Here is a 24,531-nt window from a genome sequence, read left to right as displayed (position 1 = left end):
TGGTGGCTCTGTGCCAACCAGGCCCTCTCCCCGCGGGCTCTGTTTACTGGCTAAATTTAACCCTCCGGCCCCAGCCCGCTTGGGCGCTGGCTGGCGCTCCGGCAGCATCTCCCGGCTTCTTTGCCCCGTGGTTGCAGTCTGGTCTTCTTGTGCTGCATGAATCCTCTTCTAGACTTGCTAAAGTTGGTCTTTCTCCTCCCTGCTTCCCCACCTCTGTGGCTGTCTTCCCTGCTCTTCCTCCTGGGTGGTTTGGAACCTGGTGTGTCCTGGGGGAGACTCCCCTGACGGCTCCAAATGCCAAGCATGGAGATTTCAGGAAACTGAGACTCAGGCTGCCACCGAAGGTGCTGGGGGCCCATGCTGACTGTACTCATGGCCCAGCCCAGCCCAGGGCTCTGGGACCAGAGCCCCTTTGAGCAAGTCCAGTGCGGGCAGCGGTGCAGCCCGTAAAGGCACAGGGGTGTTTTCTCAAAATTCCTTTTTGCACCCCCAAACCTGCAAACCCCGAAGAACCCCACCAGCCTATATGTCCTGTTTGCATCACCATCTTTTCTTGAAGTTTTGCCGGGGAGGTTTATTTTAGGGGGGCTGGAGGGGGCGCATTGTAGCTTCTCTTGAAGTCTCAGTTGCCTCTTCTGTAAAGTGGGGGCGTTGGATCACAGTGTCCTGGGGGCCCCTTCCAGCTCTAACATTCGGTCGTTTTAAACAGCTCTAGCTAGTTCACTTTTGGAAATCCCTCTGCTGTGGACCAGGCCGGGGGGCGGGGAAGCAGCCAGTCAGAGGCGGTGCGTGCCCAGAGGGGCGGCCGGCCCAGCTGCTCTCACAAAGTCACTGTTTCACAAGTCGCGATCTTCCAGGCAGGGTTTGTGGTCGCGCAGGAGGCTCAGGTTGTGCTCCTGGCTTTGGGCTCCGGCCTGGCAGGGGCCTCTGTGGTTAGTCGGCATCCCGAGGGTGACGGCGAGCGTCTGTCTCCAGCTTCCGGCGACTTCAGGGTTGGTCCCTGAGTTTCTCGGGGAGGCACCCAGCGTCCATCCTTAGGGTTTCCAGTCCTCTCTACTCTGCAGCTTCCTTTCCCCGAGGCCTGGGAAACGATAGCTGGGCTTAAGTTTAAAAAGGCAGTGGATTAAAGTCCTTGGTATACAAACTTTAGCCCCTAAACTTCACTTGAGAGTTATCGGGAATATTCAATCAGTGGATTTGCTCTGAGTCCTGCTGAGGGAGCGAAAAATATGGTCACAAAGCTTTCCTGACACCAGCCAGGGTAATCCTGTTTCCTGCTGTCTCGCTCTGCCTCCTTTCACAGAAGGGAGCCTGCTCGGGGAGAGGTCGGGGCGGCCCTGAGCTCTGTTACTGCTGCTGGACCCCTGCTTGTGGCGTCACCTGCGTCTGAACCAGGGTTCGTGCACTCCCACCCATTTCTCTTCCCCGGGAATACCCGGAGATGATAGGAGGCCTCCATTGCTGCAGGAGAGGAGGCTGGAGCACACTGAGTCCCTTCGCAGACATCGCTAACGTCATATGCCTCATCCGTATTCGTTGAGAAGTTGTTCCTGGGAAAATTGGAGTGATGAATTACTAAATACTTTATACAGATCTTTTTTGGGGTACAAGACCTGCAATCAAAGTAATTAAACCTTTAAAGAGATTTTATATATAAGTTTAGAACTAGAAAATGCCATATCACACTGCGGGAGCAGAGCTGGTGAATTGGCGGGGGTGGGGGGGTGCTCTAGATTCTACTGTCAGGATATTCCTTGAGACAGGAGGCTGTAGGAAGCTAAGACAATGGCGGCGAGGGCTTTGGAGTCAGACTACCTGGGTGTGAGTCCTAGCACTGAGTAGACAGCTGTGCGATCTTAGGCAGGCAGGTTACCTGACTTCTCTGTGCCTCAGTTTCTTCACTTGTAAAACAGAGACAGTGTCTTTACACTCCTCTCATACGGTGGCTGTGAGGCAGGTGGTGGGGCGGGTTAGACGCCCTGCCCTTTGCAGGACTGTGGAAGTGTTAGCTGCTATGGCGCTGCTGATGAGGATCCAATGGCAGGGCAGCTAGAACTCCTTGGCCTCCTGCCCGTGACTCTGCGTTTAAAGATGGGAGCTGCTTTCTATGGGACATTAGCAGCACAGCCATGGCTTCTGTCAGCACGTGCTCCCCAGTTCTCGAAGGAAATGACTCTCGTGAACATGATGTGTCCAGTCGGGCATAGATGCCATTTTGATCATTACATCGATGGGAGGAGAGGATCCCAGTTTGTGGAATGACCAGAGATAGGAGAGGAGATATGTTCAGGGTTGGCTGTCATGAAGGGAGGGAAAGAGGGATACTCTTAGTGGGAGAGTTAGATTCTGATATGGTCCTGTAGGTTGAGGATTGAGCAAGTCCTGGCTGAGAAGGAAGGGGTCTTGCTGACCCCATCTCGAACAAGTCTGTTGTTTTAACTAGGCAGATGCTGATAGATTCCCTGCATTTGGAAATCACTCCAAACCTTGACATGTTGTGTTTTCTTATTCTTGAAAAGGTAACCTCTGTGAAATCAAATCTGAAATAAGCTTTAAATATAAAGGGAAGGATCAGATTTGAGAGTTTTCTTTTCCCCTAGTCCAGGTCTGTCCATCACTGTGAGACAGGGCAGTGGAGCCTCTGTGTGAAGGAAGAACTTTCAGGGTCTCATCCTCAGGTATCCCTGGGAACCAAGCTGATGGCTGAAATGAGTGAGGGTGGAGGGAGCATTTGTAATGCTATAGTGAGCAGAGAAAGCTCCCTGTGGCAAACGAGAGAGCGTTCCCGCCCCAAGGGATCCCAACTCAGACGTTTGAAACACCTCTCCCAGCTGATGCTGTCCAAGACCTTCATTGTGACTGTAGGGGAGCTCAGGCCTTTCTCCAGAATGGAGGTGAGGTCTCATCTTGGGTGTTGGATCATGTCTTTTAACTTGCCAAAGCCCAGGGGCGACCCAGCTCTGCTCCTAACCTAATCTCCCAGCTTCTCTAAGGGAATGCTGTTTCTTGCAGAGGTATCAGATACGGAGTTACAAATGGGGTTTCCTACAGACTTTATGTATCATTCCTGATATTAACAAGGAGTTTTCACACTTCTCAGACAATACCCTCCTCACCTCCACTGCGACTTATAATACAACCCAGACTCCACGCTGTGGTCTACCGAGCTCTGCATTGCCTGGCTCCTGCCCTCCTGTCCAACCTCATTTCACACCACTGTCTCTCACCCCCAGTTCCTGCCCCCGTAGGTGTACGTGATGCTGCATAAACAGCCCAGGCACGTTCAGGGTCTGTACACCTGCTGTTCCCTCTGCTTAGACCACCCTGCCCCTCTCCGTGCTCCATGGCTCCTCCTCACCCTTCAGGTCTCAGCTTCTCAGAGAGGCCCTGCTGTGCAGAATTGCCACCCGCCCCCTGGTTCTCTGTCCCTGTTTTCTTCAGGGCACTTATCACCATCTGTAATTCTCTTGTTATTTATTAGCCCTTGTTAAATGTCTGCTCCCCCTATGATTGTCTTGTTCTCCATGCGTCCTCAGAGCTGAAACAGTGTCTAAGCAGTGCCTGAGCGCAGAAGGCTCTCAGTAGATGAGTGTCACTGTTGATCTCAGGGCAGTGCGCTTTGTGATTGTAGCAAAGTGTAATTTCCTTGCTAGAAATAGGCCCATTTTGTCTAATAATTATGCCATCCTTAATGATTTTCTGATATAATTCAATGATAATAATTCAACGATAACCATTGAATTATTCGTATAACAAATCGTGGCCCAGGCACGTCCCAGGTGCTGGAGATATATAGGTTCCTGACCTTCAGTAGCTTTTGTTCTGGTAACTTCTACTACATACAAATAGCAAGTGTGCAGTATTCCAAAACCTCTCAAGTCTTTTATTCTCCCGTATGCTGTGCTTAAGACCCATCTTGTGGTCATGCGCATCACGGTGGTTTTGGGCTGCAGTGTAGAGCGGAAATGCCGGAACAGCGGGAAGCCAGAGGGAGCTGTTCAGGCTCGTGGTGGGTCCACGAGAGGAAGTGCTGACTTGACCTCATGCACAGGCTGGGTCCTCGGTGGGCTCAAGGGGACCGGGCACATTCCTCCATGCTGTGTGACTAGTAGGATTCTTTTCACCCATGTGTGACCAGATTGAGAGATGATGAAAGAACTGGATTAGGAGTTCCGTGAGTGCCCCATCACCAGTGCCTTGCATCTCAGGCACTCAGTTGTCTACCTTGCCAGACTGTCATTCCAGACTACTGGCACCATTAGAAGTTACTAGAACTCATCTCTTTGGCCCCTGGTTGCTTGGCACAAGTATCCAGTAAAGCTTTATTGCGTGTAATTTGAAAAAAACTGGTAGGAAAAGATCTTGAGTTTGCCGTGGGCAGTCGCATCATTGCCTTCTCTTTGATGCTTGATCTTCATTTGGCTTCCAGGGCACCTCCTTCTTCTAGTTTCCTTTCTCCCTTACTGATAGCAGCTTTCCTGATTTTCTTTCTCTCCTTTGACCTCTTCTCTCCTATTTATACACTTTGATGGCTGTAAATACCATCTGCGCTCTTACAAATCTCACGTTTTCATCTCTTGCCTGTTCCTTTCCTTGACCTTCAGACTGGTGTATCCAGTTGCTTACGCAGCATCTTCTCTAGGAGATCTAAAAGGCATCCCAACCTGACCTTCTGACCTTTTCTCTTAAACCTGCTCTTTGCACAGCCTTCGCCATCTCCTCCTAGTTGCTCATGCCATAAATCTTGGAGTCATTCTTGATTTCTTTCTTTCTCTCGCTGCCCACATCCAGTGTGTCAGTGAATCTTGCCAAGTCTAATTTCAGAAGATACCCAGACTCCTGACCACTTCCCACCTCCTCACCCCTCTCCTCCTGGCTCGTTCCACCAGCACCTCCCCCAGATTGTAGTAATAGCCCCCTAACTGGTGTCCTTGGCTTTGTTGGCTGCAGTGAGCCTAGTGAAACTTGTCACATCATGTCACTCTTCTCCTCAGGGTCCTCCGACGGCCTTCCGTCTCGTGCAGGAAAAAGGTAGTGTCCTCACAGTGGCTTAGTAGCCTGAGGGATCTGACCCCGACTCCCCTCTGTGACCTCACAGTGGCTTAGTAGCCTGAGGGATCTGACCCCTGCTCCCCTCTGTGACCTCGTCTTTCCCCTCCCTTCGCTCCAGCAGACTGGCCTCCTTGCTGTCTGTGAGCCCACCAGGCAGGCTTCTGCTGTGCGCTTTGCACCTGGTTCTTCCTTCTGCCCTTCCCTCCTCTCCATGCTCCCCACTCAGACCTTTCATCAAATGTCACCCCAACAAGGTCTTCTGTGACTTCCCTATGTAAATTGCAATCCTTCCACCCATTTCTGAGGCCCCTTCTCTGCTTTATTTTTCTCCAGAGTTCTCCACTGAACATTTGTATCTTTATATCTTGTCTGCTTCCTCTTACTAGAACGGCAGCACCGCAAGGGCAGGGCCGGCTGTCTGTTCACTGTTGTATCTGGAGCACAGGGACAGTGCCTGCACATAGTGGGTGAAGGAATTAAATGAGTGGATGACAGGGGTCCTCGTGTTGGCCCGGACAAGTCTGACCTCGAGGGGGTAGTACTTCCTCTGGTCTGTAGCTCCTTGTCTTTCTCCTCTTCCCCTAGCCAGGTCCCAGAGGGGCAGCTGGTAAGGATACGTGGTCCTAGGACATAGCTCTGTTTGTTATAACTGATTAAGTTAAAACATGTTCACTGAAGAACATTGAATTTTTTTCATTTTCTCAAGTCATTCGTATTTTCATTCATTTTTCATGAAGAAAAATAAAAATGAGAATTCCAAGTTAATCGATAACATTTCAGCATATCGCTTTTCAGTCTTTTTGACACATATCTGTACAAGGACATATGTATTTTCAGACGTGTAGGTTTCTTACGTGCTTGTCTCCCTTCTGGGTGGCAATGCTCTTATCTTCAGTGCCCACAGGGCCTGGCCAGTAGCAGGTGCACAAAAGTGTAGGTTAAAGGAAGGGATGAACACGTGTGTGCTTGTTTCCTGGTGGAGCAGTCGTCTCTGTGCAGAGCCAGGCCCAGTGGTTTCTTTGGCTCATGAGCTGCACGGTGAGTGTAACGTCTTTACCACTTTTGTTTCCTTGTGGTTCTAAAACCGTCTCCAAACCTCGGTACTATTGATTGTTTTGGACCTGGTAGATCTATGTTGAGGAGGCCTGTCCTGTGCATTGTAGGATGTTTAGCAGCATCCCTGACCTCTACCCACTAGATGCCGGTAGCACCCGCCTCCCAGTGATGACAACCAAAAATGTCACTAGACATTGCCACGTGTCCCATGGGGGGCAAAATTGCCGCTGGTTGAGGAACACTGTTCTAAAGTGTCTCTGTTTTTTTCCTGACAATCTTTCTTTATTTTCCATTTCTCCTCAATCCTTAGGAATTATTTTCCATTTTGCGTTCTGTGTCTGTGCTACAGCCTGAGTGTGAGCCCTTCTGCATCAGATGTGAATTGTGGCTGCCGCTTTCTCTCCAGCTTCTGTCCCTGGTCCGCTTCCCACAAGGCATCGCCGCCCTGGCTCCCAGCGTGATCATGCTGCTGCTCCAGGTCCCTCTCTTACTCAAATTCTTGAGTGACTCCTCATTTCTCTGCTGAAGTCATAAAATATCTTCACTCTGGTGTTCAACACCCTTCAAAATCTTGCCCTCGCCTGCCTGTCTCTCCTCCTGCTTCCCTGCCTTGCGGCCAGACGAGAAGCCCTGCTTCCCACCGACTGTTTGCTCCTGCCACGTGCTCCTCTCGGGACCCCTCCCCTTTCCTTCTCTTCCTCCTCGTACCTGCCTGTTCTTCAAAGTACAGCTCAGGTCCCACCTCCCTGATCACCTCTGTCAGAAGCCATCTCTCTGTGGCTGGGAGTTGGCTCCCCGAGGGGCTGTGCCGTTTCAGAGGACATTCATTATGATGGCCCTTTTCACATCTTGTCTTACGTTGGAGTTATTTGTGTTCACATCTTATCTTCACTGCTAGCTTCCTGGCTGGGTAAACTGCCTTCTCCAGTGGATCTTAGCTCAGTCACCACATGCAGCTAGGCATCTCCTTAGAGAGGTGAATGGCCATCCTCCTCATTAAACTGGTTCCCAAATTGAGGGAGGGGTCCTGTAGCAGGAAGGCTTTCGTTATTTACTGTGGAGTTGTTTACATGGTATATCAGCCTCCCAGACTTCAGTTTAGTCTAGTAGCGATTTTCAAGCTTTTAAAAAAAGCTTTTGTTTTCCATACTTAGTCGCCTGTCCAGTGGAAGCACATGGCCTTTGGGGGCAAGTGGACTTGGGTTTGAATCTTGACCCAGCCATTCACAACCTGATTGACCTCCCCCAACTGTTTAGCTTTTCTGAGTTCCCAGTTCTTCATCTTCTAAACAGGGATAGTAATGTCCTACTCATAAGTTATTGCGAGAATTCAGTATGATAATTTATGTGAATTAGGGCAATTCCTGACACATAGTAGTTCCCTTCTTTATTGAAAAAAATGAAAGTGTCAAGACATTGTCACCTAGATGCTCCAAATACCTGCTCAGAGTTTGGTCCAGAAGAGTTGAGTGTTTTAGAATTTGGTTTGTTCTGACACTGAGGAGACAAAGGAGACCTGAAATTCACTTCTGTGACGGCCACTTTTACCAAAGAGCTGTTGAGAGCTCGGTAGCTCTGGGCTCTTGGAATTTTCCTTGAAGGTGGGTTCCTGGATGGCAGAAGTGATCTTTGTCCCTCACTGCCCCCTGACAGTGCCAGCAATGAGCATTGTTGCCACTCAATAATATTGATAAATTACTTATGTAGTGACTTCTAAGAAGGTTATAATCCCCAGTTGGAGAAAGCTGGTCTTGAATTACCGTATTTCATCAATACTAAGACACATTGTAACATATCAGAGATCAGGATGCATCTTAAAATCAATGTGTCGTGGTTTAACTGGGAGTACTTCTCTTTCTTAGAGGTGTAAAATAATGGTGCGTTTTCGAATCAGTAGCTTCTTAGATTTGGTGAGATAAGGTAATGTCATTGGTCACTGTTTGCTAAGATGACCTGTTGTCATTTCCTGGTGTCTGCCTGGTGTTCCCTTGGAATAGTGCTTCTGTTCTTTTACCAAATAGAGCATTTATACTGTCACCTTCCTGATGAACATCTATTGACTCAGAGTTAATATTGAGATAAGAAATTCTAGACAAAGACCAGATGTCCCACGGACCCTGTACCCTGATGCTCCAGGATGCTCACCTCCCTGCAGTCACCTGTGAACCAGAAGTCTGGGATTACTGCCCCTGTGTCCCAGGGATCTAGGGCAAAAGATACCTTGGACAAGTCTCCCTTTCCTCATTTGTAAATGGGTTCACAACGTCCCCCACCTATCTCACAGAGTTATTGTAGGATTGAGATGGTGTGTATGAACGTGGTTTATACCCAGTGTAAGACGCTGAGCAGACTGGAAATGTGACCCAGAGACTTTTTAAATCCACTCACAAAACACAGCCCCAGGTGACTCCACAGTGATTCATACCTGGCACTTGTCTCCTTATGTCTCGATTTCCAGGACAGAGTCTTTAAAAACCTTGTAGAAGCTTGTCTGGTGAGGTGAAACAGTATCCCAAAGGGTCAAAAAGAAGTTACATCCTATACCTCTACAGTACAAGCTTTTTTTCCCTCTTTTCATATTTTCCTATGTCCCTGCCTTGGCATTGGAGAGTATTTCTGATAAAATCTCATTGATGTTAACACAAATATCTTTATCACGAAAGAGTAAGTCTAATCTCTTAGGCACAGTGCTTAAGAAATCAACTTCTGCAGCCCAATGGGTGCTGGCTCAATTCTGGTCCCAAAACTCACCAGCAGTGTGACCACTGCAAGAGGTAACCTTGAGCAAGTTATCCAAACTCTCTTGACCTCAGTTTCTCATCTGTTAAAATCCTTAATGGGCCATGGTGAGGATTAAACGAAATGCATGGAGAGCACTTAGCAGGGCTGTGCACTTAGAAAGCTTTGGTAGATGTTCACTCTAATTATGCTTCTAAACAACCACAAAAAATGCTGTTGTGCAACTGCCAGCGACTGGTTCTGCTGACATAATCAAAAGCTTGGCTATGTCTGGAAAGAAGAGAAGAGCTAGAGCTGGTGTTATTTTCATACTTAAGCATGGCGTTAATAAGCTACACAAGCGTGTAATCTGACCTCAATAACATTGCATTTTCAGATACATAGTTTGTTGTACTGTAACCAAATCAAGAGAATCCTGGTGAAAACCTTACCCGGCAGCTTTTAAATATTTTCTTTCAAGTGAGATTGTTGCAGTGTATTGTTACCATTCCATGCGCTGAGGAAGAGTCTTAAGCGGCATCTTCTTTTCATGCTTTAAAGCCTGGGACGTCTGCTTCTGAAAAAGTGTCATCCACTTGCTTCCACGATCTGTTTGCATTTGGGGGTTAGGGAAAGTCTTAGCAGCGTCAAAACTCATAAGCTTCGTACCTTCTGCCCTGTTTCTTCACATGCTGCCCTGTGTCACCACAGCTGAATGTTGCGAATGCTGCTTACTTTTTCTTTTTAATCAACTTTATTGAAGTATAATTTGCATACAATAAAATCCATACACTGTAAGCGTACAGGCAATACATTTGGACAAATATACATAGCCGTGAGACCACCGTCCCAGTGAAGGTGCTATTTCTCCTTCTCCATAAAGTCCCCTGGTCCCTTTATAATCTCTACATGCCCTCTGCCCACCCCTGCCTCAGGCAACCACTGATCTGATTTATGTTATTCTAGATTAGTTTTTCCTGTTCTAGAATTTCACATAAATAGAATCATACTAGAATTCTCTGTTTTTTTCTTTCAGGTCTTTGGTGTCTGGCTTCTTTTGCTCAGCATAACATCTGTGAGATTTTTCCATGTTGTTGAGGTATTAGCACTTTATCCCTTTTTATTGCTGAATAGTATACCATTAAATGAATATGCTATAGTTTGTTTATTCACTTTGGATGAACATTTGGGTTATTCTAGATTTTTGTTAATATGACAATCTCTGTCTTTTAATTGGGATGTTTAGTCTATTTACATTTAGACTTACAAAAATGTTGCAAAAATAGTTTTGAGAATTCCTGTATACTCTTCACTTAGTTTCCCCTAATGTTAACATTTTACATAACCATAGTACAATTATCAACAAGAAATTAACATTGTTACCGTATTATTAAGTAATTCACAGATCTTATTCCAGTTTCACCAATTTTTCCCTGATGTCTTTTTTTTTTTTTAAAGATTTTATTTTTTTCCTTTTTTTCCCCAAAGCCCCCCAGTACATAGCTGTATATTCTTAGTTGTGGGTCCTTCTGGTTGTGCTGTGTGGGATGCCGCCTCAGCATGGCCTGATGAATGGTGCCATGTCCACGCCCAGGATTTGAACTGGGGAAACCCTGGGCTGCTGCAGCAGAGCACGTGAACTTAACCACTCAGCCACGGGCTGGCACCAACCCTGATGTCTTTTTTCTAGTCCCAAATCCAATCCAGTATCTCACATTGAATTTAGTTGTTGTTTCTCCTTAGTCTCCTCCAGTCAACGACGCTTCCTCTTTTGTGACTTTGACACTTTTGATGTGTACGTTTATGGAATGTTTCTCCCTCAGTTTGGGCTTGTCTGATGTTTTCTTATTTCCGTTGTGGTTGTGCATTCCTGGCAGGAGCACTACAGAAGGGATGTGCCCTTCTCAATGCATCATATCGGAGGGTCATGATGTTGGTATTTCTTACTTGGTGACGCTAGCTTTTGATTGTTTAATGTAATTTTTTCTTTTTTTTTTTTGAGGAAGATTAGCCCTGACCTAACATCTGCTGCCAATCATCCTCTTTTTTTGCTGAGGAAGACTGGCCCTGAGCTAACATTCATGCCCATCTTCCTCTACTTTATATGTGGGACGCCTGCCACAGCATGGCTTGATAAGCGGTGCATAGGTCCATACCTGGGATCTGAACTGGCGATCTCTGGGCCACTGAAGCCAAGTGTGTGAACTTAACCACTGAGCCACCAAGCTGGCCCCTCATTTAATGTACTGTAATGTAATTTTTCATATGGTTTGGTTAAAGATTACCATGTTGCTGTTTGTTTCCTGTTTCTCCCCTCCCCTGCTTTGCGTGTGTGTGTGTGATTGCTCTAGAGACAACTGTATGCATCCTTCACCAATCAGTCTATTTGGAGTACCTCTTCACAGTCACCTGACTTTTTTTCTCAGCTTTTTCCTATTTATTTATTTATTGTGTAGAGATTTTTGATAGAATGTTGGGCATTGTGATAATATGTTTTAAAGACTCTGGATTTTGTTATCATTCTCTGAAGTGCGTTGTTCTTATTTTGGCAGACAGTTGAATTACCAGCTGATGACTTTTGCCAGTGTAGGCTTGGTGTGACACGTTGTTAGTGTGGATCTGTGGAAAGCACAAACTTTAACTTGGCGGGACTGAGATGGTAACTCCATCTTTCCTGCAGGTTTTGTTAGGGCTTGGTTTTAGGTTTCATAGATTGGGTCTGGAAGAGATCTTTGTCAAGGGCATGTCCTTATTCCTCAGGCATGTTTCAGCTGGATTCCAGGGATAACTGCCACTGCCTTCTTCGTATATATGATGGTTTTATTGAGATACAATTCACGTACTAGACAATTCACCCATTTAAAGTGTATAATTCTATGGATTTTAGTATATTCACAGAGTTGTGCAACCGTCACCACAATCAATTCTAGAACATTTTTATTCCCCCCCAAAAGAAACCCCATACCCATTAGTGATCACTCTGTTTTACCCCAACCCCCTACCAGCCCTAGGCAACCACTAATCAACTTTCTGTCTCTATAGAGTTGCGTATTCTGGACATTTCATAGAAACGAATCCTATAATATATGGTGTTTTGTACTGGCTTCTTTCACTTAGCATAATGTTTTCAAGGTTAACCCATGTCGTAGCATGTCTCAGTACTTCATTTCTTTTTATGCCTGAATAATATTCCATTGTATGGATATACTACCTTTTACTTATCCTTTCATCAGTTGATGGACATTAAGGTTGTTTCTACTTTTTAGCTACCATGAATAATGTTGCTGTCAACATTTGTGTACATTTTTGTGTAGAAATATGTTTTCATTTCTTTTGGGCACATACCAACGAGTGGAATTGCTGGGTCGTTTGGTAACTCTATGTTTAACCTTTTGAGGAACTGGTAGGTTGTTTTTCAAAGTGGCTGTGCCATTTTACAATACCACCAGCAGTGTATGAGGATTCCAATTTCTCCACCTCCTTGTCAACACTTGTTATTATCTGTCTTTTTTATTATAGCTATCCTAATGGGTATTGCTAAGGACTGAATTCTGTTCTCCCCACATTTCCGTGTTGAAGCTCTGACTCCCAATGTGGTGATATTTGGAGATGGGGCCTTTTGGAGGTAATTAGGGTTAGATGAGGTCATGAGAGTGGAGCCCTTATAATAGGACTAGTGCTCTTATAAGAAGAGATAGCAGTGTGCTCTCTCTGCTATATGAGGACACAGTGAGAAGGTATGCTATCTGCAAACCAGGAAGAGAGCCTTCACCAGAACTCAACCGTGCTGGCAGCCTGATCTTGGACTTCCAGCCTCCAGAACCGTGAGAAAATAAATTTCTGCTCTTTACACTACCCAGACTATGGTATTTTGTTATGACAGCCTGAGCAGACTAAGACAAGTATGAAGTGGTATTTAATTGTGGTTTTGATTTGCATTTCTCTCATGTCTAATGATGTTGAGCATCTTATGTTATTATGTGCTTGTTGGCCATTTGTATATCTTCTCTGGAGAAATGTCCATTCAGATGCTTTGCTCATTTTAAAAATTGGATTATTTGTCCTTTATTTATTGAGTTGTGAGAGTTATTAATATACTGTAGCTTATCAGATATATGATTTGCAAATATTCACTCTTGTTTTGTGGGTTACTTACTTTTGGGTGCATTGTTTGTGCCACTAAAGATGAAAGTTTGAAGCATGTTAAGCAACTAATACAGGTCTCTGAGAGACCCTGCATTGGTTATGGATAGAGAAAGTAACCTGAGCATCTTTAGAAAATCCAGTCAGGCTATTATAAATTGACAAAATTTAAATCGTCATATATTTGGAGTATTTAATGTTGTTTTCTTGTATAGTAAGTAGGAAATCCTGTAGTTGTCACTACCTAATATCGCTAGGGTTCCAGGAGCTCAGAAGCCTAGGGACTTGCCTTTGTGCATCAAAGCCCCATTGACGGTTGGCTTGTTGAATGGGAGCAGTGGCTGAGTGAGGTGCTCGTGGTTAGAGCTCAGGGACCTTAGGGATGTTCAAATTCCACAGTAACTTGAGCTTTATGCTTTTGTGTCTTCGCACAATTTTAGAAGCTTAGGGCTGAATAAAAGTCCTCTGGAAAAAAGTCAACTTTTTGGAATGGAAATGTGTATAATTATGTGTTATGACAACTGTTCTCTCCTTTTCCCAAAATACTACATGGCGTATGTCTTTTAAGTAAGTGCGAATTGAAATTAATTTAGTCTTGTATTTCATGATACCTCTTAAGATAAGTGGAGCTAATTAGAGATAACACAGAATTCTAATTGAGTATTATCGTCTTGTTGAATATTTTGAAAAACATTTCTAGGAGTCGTATTTCAATGGCATGTCTATCACTGGAGGGGAGTCAAGTCTCCCATGCCAGGCTGCTCTTTCCATCAACTAGCAACCTTGTACTTTATGGGAATCACTTTCCAAGAGCAGGTGATAATGTGACAATGCTTTGCACGCGTGTGTGGACTCAGGCGAGTCATTTGCATGGTGGTAAGAACGCTTTGTGGTGCTTGGATTAAAGATGCGGTGGACGAGTCCTGACATGGAGCAATCTGGATTTGAGAACTCGCTGTCTGACCTCAGGCCAGGGCTCACCTTTTGTAACAGTTTCCTCAGGAGCTAAGGTGTGATCCCATTGGTGATGGGATCAAATGAAGTCACACATGCGAGAGGACCTTGAAAACTGCCCTAGTTTCCACAGAGGTGAGGGATCATAGGAGGTACTGTTGTGGCTTTTGCCGCCCTGTTGCCCCGATTGTCCAGGTCAGAGCGGGCAGTAGGAGAGCCAGGGGGCCTGAGGGAAGGAGGGTGGGCACGTGTCGCTTGGGGCTTTTACCAGGTCTCCAAACGGATCGGCGACGTGGCCCCCAGGTTGTTCTGTCCAGTCCTGTTTGCTGGCTTTCTTCCTCACACGGAGCTCCCCTGGGCGATGTCTGCGCTCTCAGGAGCCCTGTGAATCCTGTGTTCTTAACTGGCTGCCGTTTGAGACTGCAGGGGCCTGTCAGCGTTTCTGAGGGGAGGGCCATTTAATCCGGAGGGAGTTTCTCCTTGGCCCTTGCCCTGGGGACACATCTTCTGTCAGCCGCCCCGTGTTAAGCATGCACACCTCGGGTTCAGGACTGAGGAGAGTCCACGAGGGGAAGCGAATTAAATGAATTCCTGCGGAGAGCCGGTGCCCGCCAACACACTGCACTTTCTTCAGAGGAGAATACAAACCCTTTTCAGGACAGATAACTGGGAAATGCGGCTCACACCCGTGCCGTACACTCCGGGTGTGAGGTTGGGGTTGTGCTGTGTTTGCTGTCACAGCAGCAGCCAGTCGAGTGTCCTGCGGCACAGCTGGAGCGTGTCACGCACAGCCTTGTGAGGGCCCCTCCTGGAAACGTGTGGCCGTGCTCGGGGCTGCGATGGAAGCTCCGTTGCCACACACCGGAGTGAACTCACCAGTCCCCCTCGCAGAGGCCCTGCACGCCGCCGTGGGGAGTCAGGCGTCAGACCTCGGCTCTGGATCAGTGACAAGCTGCCCCCGGCCCTGACCGCGAGCTGGGCACCTGCCTTCCGCTCTGCTCCTTGGCCCGGTTGGGTGGCAGGTTTCAGCACACACGTGACTAAGGCCTCGGTGGTCACACCGCCTCGGTTGTACAGTGAAGACGTTCCTGTGTGGGCGGCCGAGGATGTGAGTCCTTTCAGTGGCGTTTCTGCTGGCACCCAGAGCCCAGTGGGGCGTGGCACGTCGGAATTTGAGAAGGCGGAACAGTTCAGGAGCGGCTTATAGGTTTGAACATCCCCAGGCCTGCCTGCCGTTGGCCAGGAGGAGTTACCACGTGGGTAACTCTTGGCCACCTCAGTCCAGGCTATGCGATCAGCCATCCTTTCTTCCTTCCGTTTCCTTTGGTACCTTTTTCTTACCATCCTCTTCAGTGAGGCAAGCAGAGAGTTAGCTGCTGAAAATGACAAAGATGCTGTAATGAGAGGGGTTCTTTTAATAGAGATGGTTTAATTCAAGAACTGTTTATTCACTATCTATTTTGTGGCAAGATGCTACGCTAGGCTCTGCTGACTACAAACACAACTGCGGTGTAGTCCTTGTCTCAGGAGCTTGTGTTGTACAGGAGAGAGAAAGAAAGCACTACGCAAATTACTTTATTATGAGGCAGAACCGTCGGTTAGCTCTGAGACTTGGGAAAGCTGCTGAACTTCTTTGAGCTTCAACTTCCTCGTCTCTAAAGGGGGTTGTGAGAATTCACCTTGAAGGGTTATTGTGAGGTTATTTAAGAGTAAAATAAAAATATATGTTTCTTTCAATTTATGTGTATCATCTTTTCAAATGGCTACTAAGTTGTTGGAACATAAATGTTTATTAACTTGTTTGGAGTTAACTATTTAATAAATGGAACTGTTAGGTATTTCTTTTGGCCTAGAAATTCCATGGAAAAATTATTGAGATGTAAGCGTGACACAAACCAAGAGTTCAACTCGAAGGTGCTTTTGGTTTAATGCTATACTTTTATTTTATATGTCACAGAGAAAGAGAAATGTTGCCACTCACCTGGGATACCGTGCCTTGGGAGAGTCCTATGAAACAGGAAGTTGCACCAGCCTCTCTTGCTTTGCAGTTTCTTGCTCTGTTCCGAGGGGTTTGCCCCTGTCTCTGGCCTCCAGGCGCAGAGGTGCGTTGTTTGGCCTGTGATGAGCGTAACTTAGCAAGAAGTGACCCAGCTCCATCTGCCTGTGTGTATCTTCCTTTCTTAGGTCCCGTGGAGCTTTTGGTGGGTCGTTCCTCCAATGACAAACATTTTGTGTAATATAAAATGTAAATTTTGTTGTTCCGTTTCCATACCTTTCTGTGTACCAATAGCTTTGTGTTTCGATGCTAAATCATGCTGTCATCTTTTTGAAGACCTTTCAAGTGGCAGTGAAACTCGGTGTGTATAGTACCAACAACGTGCATTCCTCAGCTGGCACGCGGCTGCGGCGCTCACGAGAGTCCCTGCGTGGGGGCTGGATTGAAGGGGGAGCGGAGGCTTCCCTGGTGGACATGGTGAACTGGAGCTGGCTGGTCTCCCCGGGAAACTGTAAATCTGGCACGGGAACTTCAGCGAGTTTGGCGGTGAAGGCTGGAAATTGGGCAGTAACTTGAGGGGGTAGCAGAGTCCAGGGAAACTGGGAGGTGGGTCGGAAAGAGCATGAGACGCTTGAGAGAAGAGTGTGATTAGTGGGCGAGGTCCCCGAAGAGGAGAGGGCTTTAACCCTGGCTGCTCCCACCAAGTGGGTAGGTTACAGAGAACCAGCTCCCTGCTGTGCCTGCAGTCTATGTGCGAGTCAGATCTTCATCAGCTCTGGTTTCCTTCCTTCTCGCCCCCAGGTTACCTGAGTCCTCCTCTCCTTCCTCCTGTGGTTGCGCTGTTTCTTTTTTCTTTTCCTTTTTTTTTTTTTTGAGGAAGATTAGCCCAGAGCTAACTACTGCCAATCCTCCTCTTTTTTGATGAGGAAGACTGGCCCTGAGCTAACATCCGTGCCCATCTTCCTGTACTTTATATGTGGGACGCCTACCACAGCATGGCTTTTGCCAAGCGGTGCCATGTCCACACCCAGGATCCAAACCGGCGAACTGCGGGCCGCTGAAGCGGGACGTGCAAACTTAACCGCTGCGCCACTGGGCCGGCCCCTACGGCGCTGTGTTTCTTACTAGGCTCTCCTCAATTGCTTCGCCCGCCAAAGGCTGTCCTCATGGCCGCCTGATCCCGGGCTCCGCATGCCTTTGTACCCAAGAGTTTCTGTGAAACTGTCTCAGACTTTCTACACTTTCCCAACTTACTGCATCTGGGGTAGTTTTTTTTTCCATCAAGGTTTTCCTGGCTTTATCTTTCAACTAATTTGTTTGCTTCTGAGGACTTTCTGCTTTTCCTGCTTTCTGTATTATTTCTGTCCTCACTTCTGGTCCTCTGGGCCCCTGCTTGACCCTTCATCATTATCATCACATCTTCTCATAAAGTCATACCCCACTTGCAGTTCCATTATCTTCTTAGAATAAATGTTAATATATAGATAAAACCCGAGTGTATTTTGGTTATTCCAGTTCCAGCCCAATGACTTACTCTCAATCCATAGAGACTGAGGGTTTTAATGGCTGAAAGGTAGGCTGGAAATCATCCAACCCAGCACTTTCCAACGTGCGTTCCTTCCTACAGATTAATAGCTATTTGGTGGAAAAAAGGGTTGTGTGATCAAATAAGTTTGAGAAATGTTGGTTTCAACCAAATTAAACCCTTTTTTACCACAGCACTTTGCTGTGTCCGTGTGCGCTGTGCATCCCAGGGAGGGGAGCGTTTCGCATACTTATTTGACTGTGGAATCCCTTTGTCAGAGCAAGTCCCTGGTCTAACCGCTTGCCATATTTAGTGGATGACCAGACTTGCAAGTACTGAGAACCTGACTTCACTGAGGTTAGTCGTCCTAAATAGACTCCAGGGACTGTGTCGTCACTTTAACGGGCAGTTGTGACAATGCCATCTGTGTAATATTTATGAACCTTTCACAATGAATGCAGCAATGGTTTTAGCTCTGCTGTGAACTGATGCCTAGGGAAAACTGTTCTGAACTCCCCCAACTGAACATCAGAATTAGATACAGAATCCGGGCAGCTCATAGCCAGTTTAAGCCCCTTTGACTAGGGGCAGCTGAGCTGCATGGCGGCCGCCAGCTGAGGAGCTGGGCCCTCACTCCTGACTGCAGAGTTCCAAGTGCTTCCTGCCCAGAGGGTCCTGCCTGGGGCCTTCGCACATGCCCTCCCGCTGCTTGCAGTGCCCTTTCGTGCCTTGAGAGCCCGTCAGACGCCACGTTTACAAGATTTCCCCAGAACAGTGCCCTCTCTTCCTGCCTCCCTGATCCCCCCAGGCAGGGCTGCTTTCTTCTCAAAGACCCCAAAGATGCTGGTACACAAGGCCTCTCACACATTCCGCTGCCTGCTTGGTTTCGGTGTGCTCCCTCCCCAGGCACAGGCCCTGGAGGGCAGACCTTGTGCTTGACCCAGAGCCAGTCTTGGTGAGTCTGGTTGAATGAAGGACCCTTCTCTGCAAGGCTGACTGGTCAGGTGAAGCTGCAGGGGAGCCGCCCTGTGGGAGTCCGTGGAAGCCTGGCAGAGACAAATGGCTTTTGAGGAACCACTTGGAGGAAACCATGCGATCGATTGACAAGCAAGAGAAGGAAAGCTCTTCCAGGTGCAGGGTAGAGTGGAAAAGGGAGACAGCAGAGCCGTGACAGGGAGAGGAAGAACAAAGAAGCCAGGAGAAATTATTACCCTGGGCAGAGTGTGGAAGTGAGGAAGGGCCAGGAGTGCAGGAGGGCTGTGATCTGGCCAAAGAGCCTGTGGGAGTGTTTGAAGGTGGAGACTGTGTGGGGAGAGGGAGGGAGGGGGAGGGGGAGGGGGGTGGGGAGGGGGTGGGGAGGGGTTGGGGGTGGGGAGGGGGAGGGGGTGGGGAGGGGTTGGGGGTGGGGAGGGGGAGGGGGTGGGGAGGGGTGGGGGGTGGGGAGGGGGTGGGGGTCGGGAGGGGGAGGGGGGTGGGGAGGGGGAGGGTGGCCTTGCTGGCTGGGGAGGCCCAGTGCCCATATGGCCTCCAGCTGTGGTGGTTCTCTGGCCAATCCCTCACACAGATGTTTGCTCAGTGCCCGGGCTAGGCTCTGGCCCGCTCTCAAACATTTAAATAACGGAAACCATCTCAAAGGAGGTTGTATTTTTAGCCAGGGGCTCTGGCTATGGTAGGCGATGACTCTGATCATCCAGATAGTTCCTGAGTGGCAGAGAGGCTCGGATGGCTGAGTAGGATTGAATTCTAATTCTGACTTCCCTCCTGATAGACTTGAGATGCTGGGAAGTCATCTGACCCTTCCTTCCAGATCACACTTTGCCATTTGTACCTAGGGAGAATGGTAAATTCCCATATAAGGGTTTGAACTTAAAAACAATGAATATAGGACACATTATAGCTAAAAATGCTTTGCAGAGTATTAATAGTGGCTCTCTTTAGGTGATAGAGTTTTAAGTGCTCTTCCGTCCCATTTCTTGTTATTTTATACATTTCTGAAAGTGAACATGTAATAAAGTAAAACCCAAAAGTTACTTTAAGAGATGCAAATGATAATTAATTTAAGTAATAAAAACTTTCAAATATGTGGTATGAACTGGAATAGCATCTTAGACCTGGTCACTTCACTTGAATTTGACATTGACTTATTATTTGACAGAATCAGTCACTGAGCTTCTCCATACCTTTCCTGTGTGTTAAAGTGAAATTTAGAATGCCAGCTATTGAGACCAATATTAATAGTTAATGTCAGTGGCAACGTGCACTTAGATCAGGCGGTAGTGTCCCTGGTTGCGGTCTGAGTCGGTCACTCTCTGAGAGGGCTGCAGTAGAAGTTCCTCCCCCGGGGCAGTGGGAGGGAGGGGGCCACCTGGAAGAGTCCTTATTTCTCCCCAATGACGATGACGGATGTTGTTGTTTTAATATTTTATTTTTTTCTTTTTCTCCCCAAAGCCCCCCAGTACATAGTTGTATATTTTAGTTGTGGGTCCTTCTGGTTGTGTCATGTGGGACGCCGCCTCAGCATGGCCTGATGAGCGGTGCCATGTCTGCGCCCAGGATCCGAACTGGCGAAACCCCAGGCCGCCAAAGCGGAGAGTTCAAACTTAACCACTTGGCCATGGGGCTTTTTTTATTATGGTAAAACGTACACAACATAAAATTTACCATTGTAACCATTTTTAAGCATACAGTTCTGTGGTTTTAAGTACAGTCACATTGTTGTGTAACCCACACCATCCGTCTCCGCCCATGAACTTTTTTCATCATCCCAGCTGAAATTCTGCGCCCCTTACACACTGACTCCTGGTCCTGTTTTCTCCCCCAGCACCACTCTGCTCTCTGTCTCTGAAGTGGACTCCTCTAGGGACCTCATGTAAGTGGAATCATAACAATGTTTGTCCTTTTGTGTCTGGCTTATTTCACTGAGTATAATGCCCTCAAGGTTCCTCCATGTGTCGTTGTATGTATACACCATATTTTGTTTACCCAGTCATCGATCAATGGAGCGTTATTGTTTTTTAAAGTTTTTCCTCGTTGAAGTCTTTAACATATTTTTAAATGATGTGATAATGTGTCTATCTTCCCCATTCACGAGTAAGCTCCTCGATGATTTCATTCGTCTCTGCCCTGCTGGTGCGATGCCAGGTGGTCAGTAATGTGCTGAATGAATGAAGAAATGGATGAGCTGGCTGGCGCTTTCATTTGAATATTTGCCCAAGTATCCCAGCTCTTCACCCCAACCTGATTTTCTGGGTAAACTTTGCTGCAGATCTTTATTCTCTGAGCCCTTTTTTTTTTTCTTCCCTTTTCTCCCCAAAGCTCCCCGGTACATAGTTGTATATTTTTAGTTGTGGGTCCCTCTGGTTGTGGCATGTGGGACGCCGCCTCTGCATGGCTTGATGTGTGGTGCCATGTCCTCACCCAGGATTATGAACTGGCGAAACCCGGGGCCGCCGAAGTGGAGGGCGCAAACCCAACCACTCAGCCACAGGGCCGGCCCCTCTCTGAGCCTTCTCATCTGTGACATTAGGGAAGTGATATTTGCCACCAAATTATTTGCCTCGTCCAACACTCTTTGAGCTTTTCAGGTTAAGGTTGCTATAGAAACACTCAAGACTAACACTAACACTTTTTTTTCTCAGAACCTTGTCTTGAATTTAAGAAATTCAGAAGCTACCCCATTTAAAACCATTCAAGACTTGTCATGGATTTATGTTTTTAAAAAAAAAAAAGAAAAGACAGGGGCTGGCCTAGTCGCGTGGTGGTTGAGTTCGCTCTCTGCGCTTTGGGGCCCAGGGTTCATGGGTGTGGATCCCTAGTGCAGACCTATACACCACTCATCAAGCTGCACTGTGGCAGCGCCTGACATACTAAATAGAGGAAGATTGGCAACAGATGTTAGCTCAGGAACAATCTTCCTCAAGCAAAAAGAGGAAGACTGGCAACAGATGTTAGCTAAGGGCCAATTTTCCTCACCAAAAACAAATAATAATAATAAAATCCATTGTTATAGGGAAAGAAAATAGCTTGAAACATGTCAAAACTCGTCTCCCTTTACATTTCTCTTTTGCTAGATCCTCCTTGAAATCTCCTCTCATCTTCTGCCACCAGATTTGTTTATTTCCTCTCTGTCTCTGTCCTTTTCTGAGACCCTAAATTACAGTGAGTCTGCCTTTAGCTCTTTTATTTTCCTATGTAACTTTTCCTAACTATGTCTAGTCTATTATGTCTATATGAATGATTCCCACAACTTAATCTCTGCCCAGACTTTTCTCCCAAGTTTCACTTCTGTGTTCCAGCTGCCTCTAGATGTCTCCATCTGGAGAGTTCATGTGTCTGAGACTGAACCTACATTTCTTCCCACATCCCACCATTCTCCCCAAGAGTCCAGCTTTATTCCTCGTTTTTCCTTCAACGTCTCATTAATTACTCAGCAAATATTTACTGAGCTTGGCTGATACTAAAGAGGTGCACCAGGCACCAGTCTAGATGCATAATTACTGGCTAATCCAACAGTCCAGAAAATGAATTCTCAAGCCTCTAATACACAGTCTCTAACAGTTCTTTTGCCTCTGTTCCCTTTGCCATTACATTATGTATCAGTTTCCCAGGGCCACGGTAACTAAGAATGGCAAACTGGGGCGCTTAAAGGGCAGAAATTTATTGTCTCACAGTTCTGGAGGCTAGAAATCTGAAGTCAAGCTGTCAGCAGGATCGGTTCCTTCTGAGGCCTGTGAGGGAGAATCTGTTCTATGCGTCTGTCCTGTGGTTTCCCGGCCGTCTTTGGTGTTCCTTGGCTTGTAGATGCACAAGCCGATCCTCCACCTTCACGTGGCCTTCTCCCTTAACATAGTCGTATGTCTCTGTGCCTCTGTATATGTCTGTCTGTGTCCAAATTTCCCCCTTTTTATAAGGAGACCAGTCGTATTTCATTAGGGCCCACCTTGATGACATTATTTTAACTTGATTACCTCCATAAAGACCGTGTTTCCAAATAAGGTCACTTAAGGAATGAATGAATGAATGGATGAATGAATGAATGAACTAATTAATGAAGTTGGTCTCAGTCTCCCTTGCCAACCTCCTGTCCCACTCAGACACTTTGTCCTCCGGCCAGATGTTTGGCTTCTGTTCCCCATACTGTCCCCTTTCTCAGTCTCCCCAAGTTCAGATTCTAGTCCTCATGCAAGGCCCAGCTCCAGTTTCTTTTCCGTGCTGCCAGCTCCCTAACTCTCGTCGCATTTTCCTGGTGCCTTTTCTGTGGCACTCTTAGCTTCAGCTTTGTGTTACAGTACTTTATCACAGAGCTTTACTCTTCAAAAGGGTCTCACAGAAGGACCAAGACCAAGATGTCTGCATTTGCTCACTTGGGAACATTTAAAAAATCCTGACTGATCCCTGAGCCTCACACTCGGAGATTCTGACGAGCAGATCTGGGGTAGGGCCCTGGGATCTGAACTTTTAAAAGCTCTTCCAGGAGATTCTGATACACAGCCAAGTTTGAGAACTTGAGAACTAATCCAATTCAATCTCCTTGTTTTACTTACGGGGAGACTGAGCTCCAAATTGTTAAATGACTTTCCCAAGGTCACATAATTAGTGGCAGAGCCATCCAGTTATGTGGTTCTCTTACCTTTTCAATCAGAGAAACAGAGTCTGTACCTCACTTATCTTTGTAATCTATGCAACACCACCGACGTACCTCAGTCAGGATAAGACTTCATAGTACGTGCTCCTATTCAGTGACTAGACATACTGAGAACTCCAAGAAGACAGTACCAGGTCTATCTTTGCTAACTCTTGTTTCCAGCACCTAACACAGTGCCTGGCTTGTAGGTGCTTGATTAATATTGGTTGAATGAATGAAGCGTCTGCTATGTACCAGGCACTGTAGTAGATGCTTTGCACACTCATTTCCTTTATTCCTCTCATTTCATTTATTCCAACTATAACCCTATGAAGTATGTTTTCATATTGCCATTTTACAGATGAGGAAACCGAGGACCAGAAGTTTGAAAACGTGCTTGAGGTCATGCAGCAAATAATTGGCGTAACTGAGTTTAAACCCCAGCACTCTTTCAACAGGGCTGCAGAATTTACATGCTCTCAGTGCTCAGCTCCCTTCAGAAAGCTGTGGGTCACTCCAAAACCATATACAGTGCAAAGGTATTCAAAAGCCCCAGATGTTTAGAAGCCTCAGTTTGGTTCTCAACTCTGTCTTAGCCTTGCTGCTGCGTGAGGTGGTGTCAAAGGTTGTCCTACTGAAGTTCTATTGTGGATGTTATAGAACATACAGTACTCTTTCCACTTGCGTGCTTGTATGTGTGTGACTCAGTTCTGCCAAGAGCTTTACAGGCATTTCATCTTCTTCCCCTTGTTTTTCAATGCTCTTACAATTCCCCTCGCTTTGTCGGGTAGAAGTGCCAGGACCAGGGCAAGCAGGGTTCGGAGGGCGTCCCAGCAGGACCTGCTCTGATGCCAGCTTTCAGATACAAGCTCATGGCTGAGAAACCCGAGGAAGGGATGTGAGCTGGCCCCACGCACGTAGTCCCCTGCCCAGATCACTTGCACGGTGAGGAGTTCCATCTGTACCAGAGGCATCGCGTGTCAGGGACGCAGGGTCTGGAAATGACAGGGCTCTGATGCTGGCTGCCAGGCGTGAGAGGGAGACCTAAGTAGCCGCATCTCAGAGACGGAGTTTCAGCTTTGTCATCTGAAATGTTTCTGTTATTTTTTTCTTTCCAATTTGGTGTTTTACTTGGATCTTGGCCTTGAATTTATACTCCATGTAGACGATTTCCTCGTTCCTGTGGTCTCCTTTTCTTGGCTGTAGCTTCCGTGACCAATCCGTTCTGAAACTGCAACATCACCGCTTCCCCAACTTCAGTGGTGCAGGAACGAGTAAGAGGGTCCCTGCTCACAGGTTCTTTCACAGATGCGAGCCTCCCAGTCTCATACCCTACCTCATCCTTCTTCCGTGTCTACTTTCACACTCTCCCTGAACTTCTCAAATATGTACGTACACGTCTATCAAATTCTCACTTCCCTTCCCTTTTTTAAAATGGCCTTGGACATATTAAAATAAGTTCTC

At 46.9% G+C, this 24,531-nt stretch overlaps 1 protein-coding gene across 3 annotated transcripts in view; it reads left to right on the top strand.

Annotated features, from left to right (window-relative positions):
* WNT5B (Wnt family member 5B) overlaps positions 1-24,531 on the top strand; it is a 97,768-nt gene that overhangs the window by 2,920 nt on the left and 70,317 nt on the right. The window contains exon 2 of one of the 3 annotated variants that reach the window (XM_070270780.1): positions 20,266-20,313. The exons of the other annotated variants lie outside the window; for them this stretch is intronic. The gene's annotated coding sequence lies outside the window, so the exon portion shown is untranslated. The remainder of the gene's footprint in view (positions 1-20,265; positions 20,314-24,531) is intronic. 3 annotated transcript variants of the gene reach the window in all.

This window comes from Equus caballus, chromosome 6 (assembly GCF_041296265.1).
Source record: "Equus caballus isolate H_3958 breed thoroughbred chromosome 6, TB-T2T, whole genome shotgun sequence".
In the NCBI taxonomy this organism is placed as follows: Eukaryota; Metazoa; Chordata; class Mammalia; order Perissodactyla; family Equidae; genus Equus; species Equus caballus.
Note: the sequence above shows the minus strand (reverse complement) of the source record. Positions and strands in the feature narration are given on the sequence as shown.